The sequence below is a fragment of the Portunus trituberculatus genome, chromosome 11 (assembly GCF_017591435.1).
Source record: "Portunus trituberculatus isolate SZX2019 chromosome 11, ASM1759143v1, whole genome shotgun sequence".
Taxonomy (NCBI): Eukaryota; Metazoa; Arthropoda; class Malacostraca; order Decapoda; family Portunidae; genus Portunus; species Portunus trituberculatus.
In genome coordinates this window covers 2903880-2910585 of record NC_059265.1, presented here as the reverse complement: position 1 = coordinate 2910585, position 6706 = coordinate 2903880, and positions in this window count along the sequence as shown.

Sequence of the window (6706 nt, the reverse complement as noted above, 5' to 3'; positions counted from 1 at the left end):
CTTTTTTAAGCAAGATTTTAAGATATCAGAGCAATTTTAGGGTGATTTTACGGTTTTAAAGGCAGAATGACATGATCTCTGCATTAGTAAGAGGAGAAACATTCTTGAAAACCCTCCAGTCATCTCTGAGGCCTTGGAAAACAGTCGTGGAGAGAGAATAAAGCTTTTTGCAATGTGGGCGTAATTCTGCCTTCAAAAGTACGCCTAGGGGTGGGTTGGACGTAAAATTCACACGAAAAACTAGGATATTGTTGAATTTTGTAAGATTTCAGTACAGTATGGTGTGTTTATATAGAAGTCAAGTATTATATCACTGCCATTTCTTAAGTATACTGTTTCAAACTAATATATCTTGTTTGATGTTTTGTTATACGTTTTATCTAGTCATATCATACAACAAAAACGACTATAAAGTGATATAGAGGGACAAAAATTTTATTAAAGAGCGAAGAATTATGAGAAGAAGTCATTACGAAAAGATTGACTCAAAGCGAGAAGGTAAAATCAATAAACGACAGAAATTTATAGACGACAGAAGAGTGACGGTATTATAAGAACATCGCTATTATGGTATCAAGGACATTTAATATATATTTTAATTCCTATTTATATATGTTGAACTTTTTTCCCGTGCTGTGGGTGGAGTGGGCGGCGTGTCGGGGCGTGGGCGGCGTTGAAATAGGTGATATAAGATTTTGGTGTGTTCTGTTCTGTCTTATTTCAGTCCAGCTGGTCTATCCCAGTGCATCCCAGCCTCTTTCAGTGCATCCCAGCCTCTCCCAGTGCCCCCAGCCTCTCCCAGTGCCTCCCAGCCTCTCCCAGTGCCTCCCAGCCTCCCAGCCTCCCAGTGCATCCCAGCCTCCCAGTGCCTCCCAGCCTCTCCCAGTGCCCTCCCAGCCTCTCCCAGTGCCTCCCAGCCTCTCCCAGTGCCTCCCAGCCTCCTCCCAGCCTCTCCCAGTGCCTCCCAGCCTCTCCAGTGCCTCCCAGCCTCCCCTCTCCCAGTGCCTCCCAGTGCCTCCCAGCCTCCCAGTGCCTCCCAGCCTCTCTCCCAGTGCCTCCCAGCCTCTCCAGTGCCTCCCAGCCTCCCAGTGCCTCCCAGCCTCCCAGTGCCTCCCAGCCTCCCAGTGCCTCCCAGCCTCTCCCAGTGCCTCCCAGCCTCCCCCAGCCTCCCAGTGCCTCCCAGCCTCTCCCAGTGCCTCCCCAGTGCCTCCCAGCCTCTCCCAGTGCCTCCCAGTGCCTCCCAGCCTCTCCCAGTGCCTCCCAGCCTCCCCCAGTGCCTCCCAGCCTCCCAGCCTCCCCCAGTGCCCCAGCCTCTCCCAGTGCTCCCAGCCTCCCAGTGCCTCCCAGCCTCCCCAGTGCCTCCCAGCCTCCCAGTGCCTCCCAGTGCCTCCCAGTCCCCAGTGCCTCCCAGCCTCTCCAGCCTCCCAGCCTCCCAGTGCCTCCCAGTGCCTCCCAGTGCCTCCCAGTGCCCCAGCCTCCCAGTGCCTCCCAGCCTCTCCCAGTGCATCCCAGCCTCCCAGTGCCTCCCAGCCTCTCCCAGTGCATCCCAGCCTCTCCCAGTGCCTCCCAGCCTCTCCCAGTGCATCCCAGCCTCCCCCAGTGCCTCCCAGCCTCTCCCAGTGCCTCCCAGCCCAGTGCCTCCCAGCCTCCCCAGTGCATCCCAGCCTCTCCCAGTGCCTCCCAGCCTCCCCAGTGCCTCCCAGCCTCCCAGTGCATCCCAGCCTCCCCAGTGCCTCCCAGCCTCTCCCAGTGCCTCCCAGCCTCTCCCAGTGCATCCCAGCCTCTCCAGTGCCTCCCAGCCTCCCAGTGCCTCCCAGCCTCTCCCAGTGCCTCCCAGCCTCTCCCAGTGCCTCCCAACCTCTCCCAGTGCCTCCCAGCCTCTCCCAGTGCCTCCCAGCTCTCCCAGTGCTCTCCCAGTGCCTCCCAGCCTCTCCCAGTGCCTCCCAGCCTCTCCCAGTGCCTCCCAGTGCCTCCCAGTCTCTCCCAGTGCCTCCCCCAGTGCCCCAACCTCCCAGTGCCTCCCAGTCTCTCCCCAGTGCCTCCCAGCCTCCCCAGTCCCAGCCTCCCCAGTGCCTCCCAGTTCCCAGTGCATCCCAACCTCTCCCAGTGACATCACAGCTTTTCCAGTGCATCCCAGCCTTTCCCAGTGCCTCCCAGCCTCTCCCAGTGCCTCCCAGCCTCTCTCAGTGTATTCCAGCCTTTCCCAGTTGAGTTGAGTTGAGTTGAGGTCGGTCGGGAGAGATGCCTTGTATCGGCTCTCCTGACGTATTTTTCTGGCTGTCATGGTCTTTTGTTCTTTCACTTATTGATTTCTGTTATCATCTTCTATTTCCTTGATCTTCTTTTGTCTTACATTCCAAAATTTTTGCAGAGTTGTGTTTGTTTGTTGTATGTCTGTATTGTTAAAAGCAGAGCCCCAATTATTTTTCAGTATTTTCCTGGTATGGCTGGTGTATTAATTTCTCCTCTTTATGCTTTGGCAAAATGAATTGATGTTACAATTAACGCTTTTTCATCTTGAAAGATTTTTGTATGCAGTATTTTAGAACAAAATGTTATTTTCAATTGTACTACGTTCTGTGAAACCTCCTTGCGTTTGTTTCCTAAGCTGTTCTTTGTTATGTGATCTTCTAAGCTATCTCTTATGATTGACATCATTAGTTTATACCCAACGTTAGTTAATGCAATAGGTCTCAAATCCTTGGCTTTTGGGCATCTTGTTTTGGGGATCATCACTGTCCTTGATTCTTTCCAGCTTGGTGGTACATGGCCTGACTCTAATGTACTTTTCATTCCCTTTGCTAATATTTCCTTTAATACTGTGCTATTTCCTATCTCCTTGTACATTTGTCCTTTAATATTATCTGTCCCCACAGCTCGTTTGCTCTTCATTTTCCCAGACACCTCGCCACTCTTTCCTCTGTGATAATGTTCTGTTGTAATTGCACCTCTCCTCCTGTCACCCTTCTTGCCATGTCGATGTGTTCCCATACCTCCACTGCACAAGTCTGTATATATTGCATTTGTGTCCCTTGTTCATCAACTGCGTTCAGCCTAACTGATCGTTTCTCTTCTATGTCTTTGATCATGTTCTCATACTCCTCTCTCTTCCTCACATTCCACATTTCTTCAATATTGTTTTCATATTTTCTATATATGTTGCTCCACAATTTCTTTACCTCCTCCCCCCCACCTTCTCCTGCTCCAGTTGTACCCCATCTTCTCCATAGATTTTAGGGATTTTTCTCCTTGATCTTTTCCCTTTTAGCTTCTTAATGTACTCCCACATCTTCTTTCCTCCATCCTTGCTTTCCTTCATTTCTTTGACTGTTTTCTCTTCTTGTTTACAGATCTCCTTTTTTATTAGCACATGTACCCTTTCTTTTTGCTTTGGGTATAACTCCTTCCACCTTTCCCTCTCTTCTTCATTTGTTGTTGCATTTCTCCTCCTCCTTTCTTTGATTTCTTTCCTAATTACATCATTTATCCATACAGGCTCTGTGTTCTTGCTATTCTTTTCTCCTCTTCTCCTATATTTTCCTTTTAGCACCTTCTCTTTATTAGTGACTCCAATTTTTCAATGTTCTCCACTTCCTTATTTAGCGCCTGGCTTTCCATGCACACCCAAAATCTTTCTAAGGAATTATTGTCTGTTTTATAATACTCCTTCACAACCCACTCTTTTCTCTCACATTTTTTCTTCTTCTCTTTTATTATTAGCTCCACTTCAATTGGATTGTGGTCTGACATGTCAAAATGTCCTTCTCCTCATCTATATGCATGCTCTTGAATTTCCTATAGACTTGATTTGTTGCCAGTACATAATCAATAACACTCCTTTGTTCATTTCTGCTCCATGTGAACTCTCCTCCTGTGCATTTGCAATCATCATTTAACATTATCAATTCCAAAATGATTTCTCCATTTGTATTCACCTTCTGCTCCCCTTTGAAGCCCACATGTCCATTAAAGTCACCCATGACTAAGAGCGGGTGAGAGTTTCCATTTATTATCCTTTCCATTTGTAGCTTAATATTATTATTTCTGGGTGGATCGTTAACACTCAGGTAAACCACTACTAGTCTCATCTCCCATCCTCTCATTTTCCCTTTTGTGTGCAATATATCCGGACATTTTGTTGGTATCTTCTCTAGGTCTACTCCTGTATCCTTCCTATATAGCACCATTAGTCCTCCTCCTTTCTATCTTGCTCCTCTCTCATATTATCTACTATCACACAGTTATCACTGAAGTTTATATCTCTTAGCTTCTTCTGGGTCTCTGTTAAGCAAACTATACTATCATCACTCACTAACTCTTCTACTTCTTTTGCTTTAGTTTGTGTTAGCCCTTGTATATTTATTACACTCATTTTGACACTCTTTTCGCTGATTTCTTTGTCCCATACACCTGTATTTCAGTCCCCACCAGTGCCTTCTCCTACTCTCACAATTTTTCCCCTCTGTATTTTCCACTGGCCTCCTTGTCTTCTTTTGTCTTGCAACTTTTCCTTTAGCATTGCGTCTTGTTCTCTCTCTTTCTTAGTTTTGTCAGGGGCAATCCTGATTTGACTTATGTCTTCCTCATGACAGTCTCTCAGCTGTCTGCCCTCTTCACCACCTCCCATTTATCATATACATCACGCAGACATACTATTAGGGGCCTCTCACTCCCTCTCACTTTCATTCCCATTCTGTACACCTCCACCTGTGCTCCTTCCACCCATAACTTCTCATGAAATACATGCTCACAGACTTCTCTGTCCTCCTTTTCTTTCTCCCAGTCCATCCCAGCCTCTCCCAGTCCATCCCAGTGTGTGTGTGTAAATAATAATAATAATAATATGGTTTATTAGTAATTGCAGTACATAGATACTGAAAATGCACACATGGGGATTGCGGGAGACTTAAGATGAGAACCTTAAGTTAGCTGTTTATGGGTGGCACCATGGAGGGGATAGCACTGTGATGATAACGGTCAGTTCTTGGGGCCTTGAATGGCGTGACCACGTTTGTGTGTGGTGTGGCATGGATTGGCTGGGGCGCGTCAGGGGAGATGTTGTAGCCGTGAGTGGCACAGCAGGCCTCTACCCATCTTGACGAGGGCCGCTTGGTGTGTATTTATCTAGTTGTATTTATCTAGTTGTAGTTTTACAGGGCCTGGCTTTATGCTCGTGTGGCCCCGTCTCCATATCTACACTTATCCAATCTTACTTTAAAAGTATGCACACTCGTTGCAGACACTACTTCTTCATCTAAACTGTTCCACGTCTCAATACATCTCTGCGGAAACTATATTTTTTAATATCTCTCAGACATCTTCCTTTTCTCAGCTTTTTACTATGCGATCTTGTGCTTCGGATGTCATATTCTTCTCTCAAGATCAGTTTCTCATTATCCACTTGGTCCATTCTGTTGATCAATTTATAAACTTGTATCAGGTCTCCTCTCTCCCTTCTTTGTTCCAGGGTTGGTAGATCCATAGCCTTTAGTCTCTCCTCATATGTCATCCCTTCAAATTCTGGAACTATTCTTGTAGCTATTCTTTGTAGCCTATCCAATTTCCTTATGTGTTTCTTTTTATGAGGAGTCCACACTACTCCTGCATATTCCAATCTGGGTCTTATTATAGTACTTATCAATTTCTTCATCATTTCTTTGTCCATGTAGTGAAATGCTACTCAAATATTCCTTAGCAAATTATATGTTTCTCTAAAAATTCTATCAATATGGCTTACTTGTTGATTGTTTTGTTCCATCGTCACTCCTAAGTCCTTTTCCTTTTTTACTTTCTCCAGTTCTACTCCGTCTCCCATCTTATAGATTTCCACTGGTCGTCTTTCACTCTTTCCCATTTCCATGACATGACTTTTGTTCACATTGAATTCCATTTCTCACTTCTTACTCCATTCCCAGATCTTAGTTAGGTCTTCTTGCAGTATTTCAGTGTGTGTGTGTGTATTCACCTAGTTGTAATTTTACAGGGCCTGGGTATCATACTCGTGTGGCCCCGTCTCCATATCTACACACATCCAACTTTCCTTTAAAACTATGCACACTCCTTGCTGACACCACCTCCTCACTCAAACCATTCCACACCTCCACACATCTTTGTGGGAAACTATATTTTTTTCACATCCTTCAAGCATATTCCCCTTGGCTATCTTTTTACTATGCGATCTTGTAGTTCTACTTAAGTTTTCCTCTCTCAACATCATTTGCTCATTATCCACTTCATCCAGTCCATTCAACAGTTTATAAACCTGTATTAAATCTCCTCTTTCTCTTCTTTGTTCCAAGGTAGGCAAATTCATTTCTTTTAATCTCTCCTCATAGGTCATTTCTGCCAATTCCAGAACCATTTTTGTTGCCATTTTCTGCAATCTCTCCAACTTCCTTATATGCTTCTTTTTATAAGGGGACCAGACCACTCCAGCATATTCCAATCTTGGTCTAATTACCATACTAATTAATTTCTTCATCATATCTTTATCCATATAATGGAAGGCTAATCCAATATTTTTTATCAAATTATACGTTTCTCCAAACATCTTAACAATATGAGCCTCAAACTGCCCATGGTCTTGTATTATCACTCCCAAATCCTTTTCCTTTTCCACCTTTTTCAACACTACTTCTTCACCCATCTTATATGACCCTCTTGGCCGTCTTCCACTCTTTCCCATCTCCATCACATGACTTTTGCT